This window comes from Oryx dammah, unplaced genomic scaffold (genome assembly GCF_014754425.2).
Source record: "Oryx dammah isolate SB20612 unplaced genomic scaffold, SCBI_Odam_1.1 HiC_scaffold_26, whole genome shotgun sequence".
In the NCBI taxonomy this organism is placed as follows: Eukaryota; Metazoa; Chordata; class Mammalia; order Artiodactyla; family Bovidae; genus Oryx; species Oryx dammah.
The window spans coordinates 58,486,112-58,497,390 of NW_024070210.1; the positions used below are offsets into that span (position 1 = coordinate 58,486,112).

The following is an 11,279-nucleotide window of genomic DNA, read 5'->3' on the forward strand; positions in this document are numbered from 1 at the left end:
GGAGCGCCCCTAGTGCGCATGACAGAGACGCTTCTCTTCCTTCTTTCTGCTTTGCTCCAGAGCCGTTTTGCAAGAAGAATGAACCGAGGGCGTGGTGAACAAAATGGGGCGGGACTTTGGAGAGGAAAGGCTTAAAAATTTGCATCAGAATTTTGGCGCCAAATGTTTGACATTTATACTTACTGAATACAGTTGGTAAGTTTACTCTAAAGCAGATTCCAATTAAATGCTCGTCAGAGTTTTCTTTTGTTTCATTGGGAAATTTTCGTAAGAAAGCTAATGGATGTTTATATGAGTCAGAATATCGGTTTACTTCTGGAGGATTAGAGAGCCTGGAGGGCCATAAGGGAGACTTCATGGGTTCCCTTTATATTGTATATCTTGGTCTGAAAAGTAGTTACACGGGTTTACACATATGTTAAAAAACCATCGACCTGTACGTGTTTCATCCACTTGTATGCACTTTAGGATGTATGTTATCCCTCAGTTTTTTGTAAATCATTAGTTACAGAAATAACTAGATAAGAAATTCAAAATGGGACAAGATACATAGTTTGTAATAAATACTTAAGATTTTTTCCCAAGCACTTGTAAATACAAATGCAAATCAAAATAAGCGCTGTCTTTAAAAAGTATTAATCAGTCAAATGAAAATAATTGAATAATTGCCATTACATCTCCTGGCCTCACATTCTCTCCTAAACTCAATTCATTTGGCTAATTTCCCCACCGCTTCGGTGCAAGGCCCTTCGTAGGACACTGGTAATTTTCTTGACTGCCAGCAGCATTCTGTCACATACTTTTCTTGAAAGGTGCAATATGGTGCCTCATTTGCTTTTTTTTCTTACCCTCTCTTTTTCTCATAGGTGCTCCTTCTGAAACTTCTTGGCGGTCCTTCTGTACTTGACTTCCAGACATTGGCTTGCTCTGGTATGCTGTATTGGCCCCCTCTCTTTTATATCCACACACTCTTCCAGATAACCTTAATTCTGGCTTTAAAAGCCATCAATATGCCTGTCGTTGCAGCTCTCACCTTTCTTGGAACTTCAGACATGTATATTGTTAAAAGACAAAATTCAACCAAATAAATTTAAAGATCCACCTGTCTTTATTAGGTGATTTTTGAATCAGACAGCATCCCATCCAGCAGCTAGAAGAGCTCTCCTTCAGGTTGTACAAAATGGAAGGCTTTCATAGGAAGAAGGGTGAGAGGAGGGAGTTATTAACAAAAGTAAAGAAAGTATTATTTTTCTGGTCTTTCTGAGGGGAAAAGAACTGGCAAGGTTTTTATCATGAGATTGCCTCCTTAAGCCTGGTTTGCTGTCATGGGGGACAAATAACTCCATTTTGAGACATTTCTTTTTCAACTGTATTCAATTCTTTGCTGGACATCTTTTGGATATCTAATATGTAGCTTAAATATAACAGTTTCAAAAAGTAAAATTCTAGATTCTCCTCCTAGTTTTACATTTCAGTTAAGAGCCCCAAGGTCTACCTGGTTGTGCAAGACAAAAATTTACATTTTAATTCTTATTGTTCTCTCTTTTCACATAGTCACATATTTCACAAGTCTGATAAACTCTACCTTCTCTACTTTACATCTCCACAGCCTGGTTCAAGTTTCTATCATCTCTTGCCTCAATAATAGATTTCGAACTGATCACCCTGTGAATCACATTATCCATCATATTTGTCCATGCTAATTCTCTATGTAGTATTAAACTGATTTGCATCTGTGTTTATTCTCTAGTTTCGTTTCTCACCCAATAAGATGTGAAACTTCTGTTTTGTTCATTACTGTAATCTACAAGGTTTAATGCCAAGCCACATTAGAACCTGGCACATAATAAATGTCCAATAAATATTTGTTGAATGAATGAATTAATGAGGAAAATTATAATTATAGATATGCTGTGCTTTTACTGTAATGTATGGGCTGCATTAGTAAAAAGTACATAAATATATTCTTATATGTAATATGGAGCAATACCTGCCATTTATACCTCATGGAGTTGGTAAAATGATAAAATGAATTATGTTCATGAATATCCTTTTTACACTAAATCATTCATGAAAATTTATTATGACAATTTTATTTTAATATTTCATTTATATTACAAAAGAAATGCAGACTTATGACTAAGGAGTGCAAAGTACAAAAGGTTGGAAAGTGAAAAGAAATTCTAGATTCTGTTTAGATCTCCTGCCAGATTCTGTACCTCTTAAGCAATTGCTGTTAACATTTTCTTTTGTATAATTTCAGAACTTTCTATGCACATGAACTACTCTTTAAAAATCACACACTAATGAGCTCATATTTCATAGGAGCTGAGGTGTGGAGGGAGGAAGTAGGTGGCTCCACATAGCAACTATTCACCAACCATCATGGAAGTATTTCAGTATTTTAGCAACTGGTGTAACTTTATTATCACAATATAACTGAATAACTATCTCTGCCAACTAGTTTTTCATTGTTCTGTTTTATTAGGTTTAGGGGGAGGAGCCATTGATGATCTACCTTCATTGCTCCATCTTACCGTGAAAGCCCTCAAGGAAATATATCAAATTTGAGTCACTAAAATCAGATTAACCCTCCTAACTAATCAACTAAGTCATCTAGTCCTGTGCATGCTAACTCCTAAATTGATCTCAACTCTGTTATCACAGCTTGGATATATGTCATCATCTTTTTTTCCTGGAGTCTGTAGAGTTTTTTTTTTTTTGTAACATTATTATTGGTATATAACTCATATACCGTACAGGACACCTACTTAAAGAGTGCAATTCAACAGTTTTTAGTATGTTCGTAGAGTTGTGCAACCAAATCAAATTTAGAACATATTCATCACCTAAACAGAAACCCATATTCATTAGCAGTCACTCCCCATTTCTACCCAACCACCAGTTTCCCCAGGTTTAAGCAACCACCAAGCTACTTTCTGCCTCTGGTTTTGTGTACTCTAGATATTTCACATCATATGAATAGAATATTTTAATATGTGATTCTTTGTGACTAACTTCTTTCATTTAGCATAATGTATTCAAAGATCGTCCGTGTTGTAGTATGTATCAGTACTTTATTTCCGTTGATTGCTGAGTCACATTCCATTTTATGAATATGTCTGTTTATCAGTTCATTAACTGGTGGACATTTGATTTGTTCTGCTCTTTGGCTATAATGAGTAATACTACTGTCAACATTCATATACAAATTCTTGTTGGGACATAATGTTCTCGTAGGCTCACACCTTGAAATGGAAATGCTTGTGGTGCAATAGCTAAGAAACTATTGCCTAATCCAGGATAACCTATGTTTTCATATAAGAGTTTCATAGTTTTAGCTCATACATTTGTGCTTTGACCCATTTCGAGTTACTTTTTATATATGGTGTGGGATGGGGGTCCAGCCTCGTTCCATAGCATGTGAATAACTGATTGTCCCAATATCATTTGTTGAAAAGACTATGATTTTACCATTGAATGGTCTTGACACTCTTTTCAAAAATTGATCACAGATGTCCGAGGAGGTTTAACTTTCCCCTGCATTTTCAGTTCTATTCCATTGATCTGTGTGTCTCTCAATGCCAACAGCACACTGTCTTCACTAGTTTTGAAATTAGGAAGTGTGAGTCTTCCCACTGTGTTCATTTTCAAGATTTTTTTTTACTATTCTGGGATCCCTGACTGTCCATATAAATTTTTTAATCAATTAAAAAATTTTAATTTTTTATGTCAGTTTCTATTAAAAAGCATGCTGGGGTTTTGCAGTCTGTAGAACAAAGGGCATACTGCCCTCAAAAGTATTAAGCCTTCCAGCCCATGAACATGGGAAATAGTATCATTTATTTAGGTCTTCTTAATTTTTTTCAGCAATATTTTATAGTTTTCAAGTTCTAAGTTTTGCACCTTTTTAATTAAATTTATTCTTAAGTATTCTTTTTGATGCTAATGTGAGTGAAATTGTTTTCTTTGTTTTGTTCATTGCTGCTGTATAGAATTACAATAGAATTTGGTATTTGTCTGTATCCTGAAACTTTGCTGAATGTGTTTATTAGTTCTAATAAATTATTAGATAATTTTTAGTGGATTCCTTAGGATTTTTTATATATGAGATTATGTGATCTACAAATAGAGATAGTTTTACTTCTTTTTTTCCAACCTGGATGCCTTCTATTTAATTTCCTTACTTAATTTCCCTGTGGTTCAGACAGTAAAGAATTCACCTGCAATGCAGGAGACTTTGGTTTGATTCCTGGGTGAAGAAGGAAATGGCTACGCACTCCAGTACTCTTGCCTGGAAAACTCCATGAACAGAGGAACCTGATGGGCCACAACTCACTGGGTCCCAAAGAGTTAGAGGCGACTGTGACTAAAACATATACAAACACACACATAATTTCCCTAGCTAGACCCTCCAATACAATGTGGAATAGAAGCAGCAGGAGAAGACATCCTTGTCTTGTTCCTACAGTTAGGGGGTAAGCATTTAGCCTTTTATTGTATGATGAATGTGACATGTATGATGTGAGTGTGGGTTTTTTAAAGATGCCCTTTCTAGGTTGAGGAAGTTTCCTTCTGTTCTAGGTGGTTGTATATTTTTATCCTGAAGGAATGTTGAATTTTATCACATGCTTTTTCTGCATTTATTGTGATGATCGTGTAGTTTTTGTCCTTATTCTATTGATATGGTTTATTAATTGATTTTTGAATGTTAAACCAACCTTGCATTTTTTATATAAATCCCACTGAGTCCAAGCTCATACTGCTTGCCACATGACAGGCTAGTAAACTTCAAAATGCATTGTTGAAGCAAGGACTAGTGACTTATTTGGAAAGCCAGCAGACCAAGAAGATGGTGAACTAGTGCCCCTAAGAACTATCTTGCCCAGGTTTGGATGCTAATTTCTCTTATAGAACAAAGACTAGGAGGTAAGGAAGTAAACTTAAAAAAAAAGAGCAATACAAATAAGTTGTAAATATTTCCTGGGTCCAGCTGGAATCCAGAGGAAATGTGTTAACTTCTTTCTTGCAGCTAAAGGCAAAGTAGAAAAGGAAAGATATACCTATATGAATGCAGAGTTCCAAAGAATAGCAAGGAGAGTTAAGAAAGACTTCCTGAGCCATCAATGCAAAGAAATAGAGGAAAACAATAGAATGGGAAAGACTAGAGATCTCTTCAAGAAAATTTGAGATACCAAGGGAACATTTCATGCAAAGATGGGCTCAAGAAAGGACAGAAATGGTATGGACCTAACAGAAGCAGAAGATATTAAGAAGAGGTGGCAAAAATACACAGAAGAATTATATAAAAAATTGTCATAACTTAGATAACCACAATGGTGTGATCACTCACCTAGAGCCAGACATCCTGGAATGTGAAGTCAAGTGAGCCTTAGGAAGCATCACTACGAATAAAGCTACTGGAGGTGATGGAATTCCATTTGCACTATTTCAAACCCTAAAAGATGATGCTGTGAAAGTGCTGCACTCAATATGCCAGCAAATTTGGAAAACTCAGCAGTGGCCACAGGACTGGAAAAGGTCAGTTTTCGTTCCAATCTCAAAGAAAGGCAATGCTAATGAATGTTCAGACTACTGCACAATTGCACTCATCTCACACGCTAGCAAAGCAATGCTCAAAGTTCTCCAAGTCAGCCTTCAACAGTACGTGAACTGTGAACTTCCACATATTCAAGCTGTATTTAGAAAAGGCAGAAGAACCAGAGATCAAATTGCCAACATCCGTTGGATCATAGAAAAAGAGAGAGTTTGTTCCAGAAAAACATCTACTTCTGCTTTATTGACTATGCCAAAGCCTTTGACTGTGTGGATCACAACAAACTGTGGGAAATTCTTAAACAGATGGGAAAACCAGACCACCTGACTGCCTCCTGAGAAATCTGTATGCAGGTCAAGAAGCAACATTTAGAACCAGACATAGAACAATGGACTGGTTCCAAATTAGGAAAGGAGTATGTCAAGGGTAGATATTGTCACCTGCTTATTTAACTTATGTGCAGACTACATCATGCAAAATGCCAGGCTGGATGAAGCACAAGTTGGAATCAATATGGCTGGGAGAGATATCAATAACCTCAGATATGCAGGTGATACCACCCTTATGGCAGAACATATAGAGGAACTGAAGAGCCTCTTGATGAAAGTGAAAGAGGAGAGTGAAAAAACTGGCTTAAAACTCAACTTTCAAAAAACTAAGATCATGGCATCCAGTCCCATTTCTTCATAGCAAATAGATGGGGAAACAGTGGAAACAGTGACAGACTTTATTTTGGGGGGCTCCAAAATCAGTGCAGATGGTGACTGCAGCCATGAAATTAAAAGATGCTTGCTCCTTGGAAGAAAAACTATGACCAACCTAGATAGCATATTAAGAAGCAGAGACATTACTTTGCCAACAAAGGTCCATCTAGTCAAGGCTATGGTTTTTCCAGTATGTGAGAGTTGGACTATAAAGAATGCTGAGCACCAAAGAATTGATCCTTTTGAGCTGTGGTGTTGGAGAAGACTCTTGAGAGTCCCTTGGACAGCAAGGAGATCCAACCAGTAAATTCTAAAGGAAATCAGTCCTGAATATTCATTGGAAGGACTGATGCTGCAGCTGAAGCTCCAATACATTGGCCACCTGATGCAAAGAGCTGACTCATTTGAAAAATCCTGATGCTGGGAAAGATTGAGGGCAGGAGGAGAAGGGGACAGCAGAGGATGAAATGATTGGTGGCATCACCAACTCAATGGACATGAGTTTGACCAAGCTCCGGGAGTTGGTGATGGACAGGGAAACCTGGCGTGCTGCAGTCCATGGGGTCAGAAAGAGTTGGACACAAACAAAGGAATTTTAGCTTGACCTTCAGGCATGGGAGTTTCAGTCCCTGAAGATGGGCCATTACGTATACTTTAAGCTATCAGCAAAATCCCTTTAGTGATTAACTTTGTAGAAAAAGCAATAGAATACAAAGGTTAAAGAGGCAGAACCAATATGGAGTCAGATTTCTTCATCTCTGTTTTAGGTGTGGCATTTAGGGGTTTGGGGATATGTGTGTGTATGTGTTGCTAGATCCAGTTTGCTAGCATTTTGTTGAAAATCATTATATCTGTATTCACAAAAGATGCTGATCTGTAGTTTTCTTGTGATGTCTTAATTTCATTTTGTTATCAGGCTAATACTAGCTTCATAGAATGAGGTGAGAAATGTTCCTTCCTTTTTTATTCTTTGAAAGTATTCATGAAAAATTTCTGTTGTCTTCCTCTTTAAATGTTGGGTGCAGTGAAGTCATCTAGAGCTGGGTTTTTCATTGTGGATTATCTCTTATAGATTTATTCAGATATTCTATTTATTCTTGAGTCAGTTTTGGTAGTTTGTGTCTTTCTAGGACTATATCTAGTTCATCTGAATTTTCTAATTTGTTGGCCTACAAGTGGTCATAGTATTCCTTTATAATCATTTTAATATCTGCAAGGTCAATATTAATCTCTCTTCTTTCATTCCTAATTTTAGTAATGTGAGCTTTTTCTCTTTTTTCTTGGTCAGTTTAGCTAAAAGTTTGTCAATTTTGTTGATGTTTTCAAAGAACCAACTTTTAGTTTTGTTGGTTTTCTCTATTTTTTAAAGTTCTCTTTTTCATTATTTTCTTCTTTTTGCATGCTTTCATTTTTTTTTGCTTTTCTTCTTTCCCTAAAGTATTTTAAAGTAGAAGACTAAGTTATTGATTTTCAACGTTTCTTCTTTTTCTAATGTAGGCTTTGAACCTCTGAGTTCCTCTCAACACTTCTTTAACTGCATCCCATAACTTTTGTTATGTTTGTTATATTATGTCCCTCATGTCATTCATGTCAAACCATTTACTGATTTTTCCTTTTGATATCTCTTTGTTGTTTATGTAGAAGTTTGTTGTTCTTTTCCATATATTTTTGAATTTCCCCAATTTTTTTGTTATTAATTTAGAGTTTCACTCCATTGTGATCAAAAAGCATACTTGTGTAATTTCACTTCTTTCTAATTTATTGACACTTGGTTTATGGCCTAGTATATGATCTATCCCAGAGAATGTTCTAGCCCTTGAAAAGAATTTGCATTTTTCTGTGATTGGGCAGAGTGCTCCACAGATGTCTGTTAGGTCAAGATGGTGTATAATGTTGTTCAAGTCTTTTAATTCTTTGCTGACCTTCTGCCTAATAGTGTTCTTTCTGTTACTGAAAGTGGGGTATTAAAGTCTCCAGCTATTGTCTCCTCAATTCTGAGAGTTGTATTTCATGTGTTTGTGGGCCTATTTTCTATATCTTAATAATTGTTATGTATTTCTGATGGATTGACTCCTCTTTTATAAAACTTTCCTCTTTATATCTACCAGCATTCTTATATAGTCTGTTTTATCTAATATTAGTAGAGCCACTTGCTGTGATTTTGTTATTAGAGTTCTGGGGTGTTGGGTGGATAGCTGCTGGGCAACCAAAGACCACTAAGGAAATGGAAATAGAGAAGTTTATTACTCACAAGTCCTGAAGGAAGTATGCAACATGCCTTGAGGGCCCGCACAGGAAGGGTGAGGCAGGGTGTAGGCAAAGAGAAGCAGGACTTGGGGGCACGTGCTTTTAGTAGGATCAGCGGGTAGAGTGCTTTGGGATTCCTGGGCAGTTTGAACTAGGAAGAGCAGGGTTTTGGTAAGCTTCACAAGGGTCTTATCTAAGAGGTACACAGTGAAGCCCCTGAGAGGATGAGGGGGACTACTTATCACAAGGGCCACCGGGAGGGGTTCATATCAGCAACTTACATTCACTTGTGACCCTCAGGGTTGTTATCTATGGCATGCATTCACAGGAGGGGCTGGTGTTAGTTCAAGGCCCCTGCAGGCTGCTGGGTTACCCAAAATGGATGCCAAGGTAGCAATATTATAGAGTGGCTTAGCCAAACTCTCCAACAACTACTGATACATTAACAGTGAGCTAACATCCTCAGATGATCTGACAGCTCTTTAAGTCAAGATTAAGAAGATTAATTATTCTCCTCTCCCATCTGGATACAGAAAGGCAAAAGTAAGGATCATTCTAAATTTATGAGGTTGGCCTTAAAATTTTACTTTAAAGAAGCTTATTAAATATTTTATAATGTCCATGCATAAAATGTTTCAATCTAGCTAGAGAAAATTCTAGCTTTTCAAAGGGGTACTATCATGTGAAACCCTAAATTAGAGTTAACAAATGAAGATCTGGCCACCTAAGGAATTACTATTCACTGACATAATTACTTGGCAAGTCGCAGAGTATTTGTAGCTCAAGGTTAGCTTAATATATGTTATTGCAGTTGTCCAAAAGCACAAGGAAAGCTAAAGCTATAGGTAACCAGAGTTAAACTCTGAAGTCTGGCTAATTTGAGTAAGAAAAAAAGAAGTATGTTCACTTAGCATGAAAATCTCTGACACAAGTAGCAGCTTTTCCCACACAGATGGCTCAAGGCATAGAAAGGATCATAAATAATGCAGTTCTGGACAACAAGAAAAGCTTGAACTGAACCAGGAAAGAAATGGTTATTTGAGCATACCATGGATCTCACAGTTGCCCTGCCCGTGAGAGTTGGCAGTTAATATAGAGCAATGTTACTTCTTAACATATTTTTACCTATTATATTAATTATAGTAAGTATCAAATTTCATATGTGTACATAGAAATATCATACTTACATGTAAATCTCACTTTGAAATTCAGTAACTATGGGAAATGGCCACTGGTTGTTATGGACTGAGTGTGTCTCCCCAAAGTTCATATGTTGAAGCACTAACCCACCCCACTCTGCCCCACCCACCAGTGAAGCCTTTGTGAAATAAGTGGTTTAAGTCAGATCATGGAGATGGAACCCCACCCCCTTGATGGAATTAGTGCCCTTATAAGAAGAAGAAGAGATATTGAAATTTGTTTTCTCTGTAATGTGAGGATAACAGCAAGAAGGCAACCATCTGCAAACCAGGAAAAGGGTCCTTACCAAGAACTCAGACTGTTGTCATCTTAATCTTAGACTTCCCCATCTCGAGAACTGTGAGAAAGTAATGCCTAATATTTAAATCAAGTCTCTGGTCTTCTGTTACAGCAGCCTGAATAGACTAGGACTGTCATTTTTTAAAAAAATTTAAGACAAGTCAATATGCCAATATGCTTTTCTTTTGCCATTCTAGATAATATTTGGACCCAGTAGCATAGGAATATCTGTTTTGTTTTGCTTTATTTTAATTTTATTTTTGGCTTTGCCCTGGCTTTCTCTAATATATTAGTTATCTATTGCTGCCTCAGATTACCTAAGGTTTAACAAGACCAGGAGCTAACTGTGGCTCAGATCATGAACTCCTTGTTACCAAATTCAGACTTAAATTGAAGAAAGTGGGGAAAACCACTAGACCATTCAGGTATGACCTAAATCAAATCCCTTATGATTATACAGTGGAAGTGAGAAATGGATTTCAGGGACTAGATCTGATAGAGTACCTGATGAACTATGGACAGAGGTTTGTGAAATTGTACAGGAGATAGGGATCAAGACCATCCCCAAGAAAAAGAAATGCAAAAAAAGCAAAATGGCTGTCTGAGGAGGCCTTACAAATAGCTGTGAAAAGAAGAGAAGTGAAAAGCAAAGGAGAAAAGGAAAGATATACCCATTTGAATGCAGAGTTCCAAAGAATAGCACGGAGAGATAAGAAAGCCTTCCTCAGTGATCAATACAAAGAAATAGAGGAAAACAATAGAATGGGAAAGACTAGAGATCTCTTCAAGAAAATTAGAGATACCAAGGGAACATTTCATGCAAAAATGGGCTCGATAAAGGACAGAAATTGTCTGGACCTAACAGAAGCAGAAGATATTAAGAAGACGTGGCAAGAATACACAGAAGAACTGTACAAAAAAGATCTTCATGACCCAGATAACCACAATGGTGTGATCATTCACCTAGAGCCAGACATCCTAGAATGTGAAGTCAAGTGGGCCTTAAGAAGCATCAATATGAACAAAGCTAGTGGAAGTGATGGAATTCCAGTTGAGCTATTTCAAATCCTGAAAGATGATGCTGTGAAAGTGCTGCACTCAATATGCCAGCAAATTTGGAAAACTCAGCAGTGGCCACAGGACTGGAAAAGGCCAGTTTTCATTCCAATCCCAAAGAAAGGCAAAGCCAAAGAATGCTCAAACTACCGCACAATTGCACTCATCTCACACACTAGTAAAGTAATACTCAAAATTCTCCAAGCCAGGCTTCAGCAATAAGTGAATCTTGAACT

At 37.0% G+C, this 11,279-nt stretch overlaps 1 long non-coding RNA gene across 1 annotated transcript; it reads left to right on the forward strand.

Moving 5' to 3' along the window:
- The first annotated feature begins 1 nt into the window (after position 1).
- On the forward strand, positions 2 to 1,107 carry LOC120853115. Its single transcript, XR_005718714.1, has 2 exons — positions 2 to 195; positions 867 to 1,107. It is a non-coding gene; the product is annotated as an uncharacterized LOC120853115 (long non-coding RNA).
- The last annotated feature ends 10,172 nt before the right edge of the window (positions 1,108 to 11,279 follow it).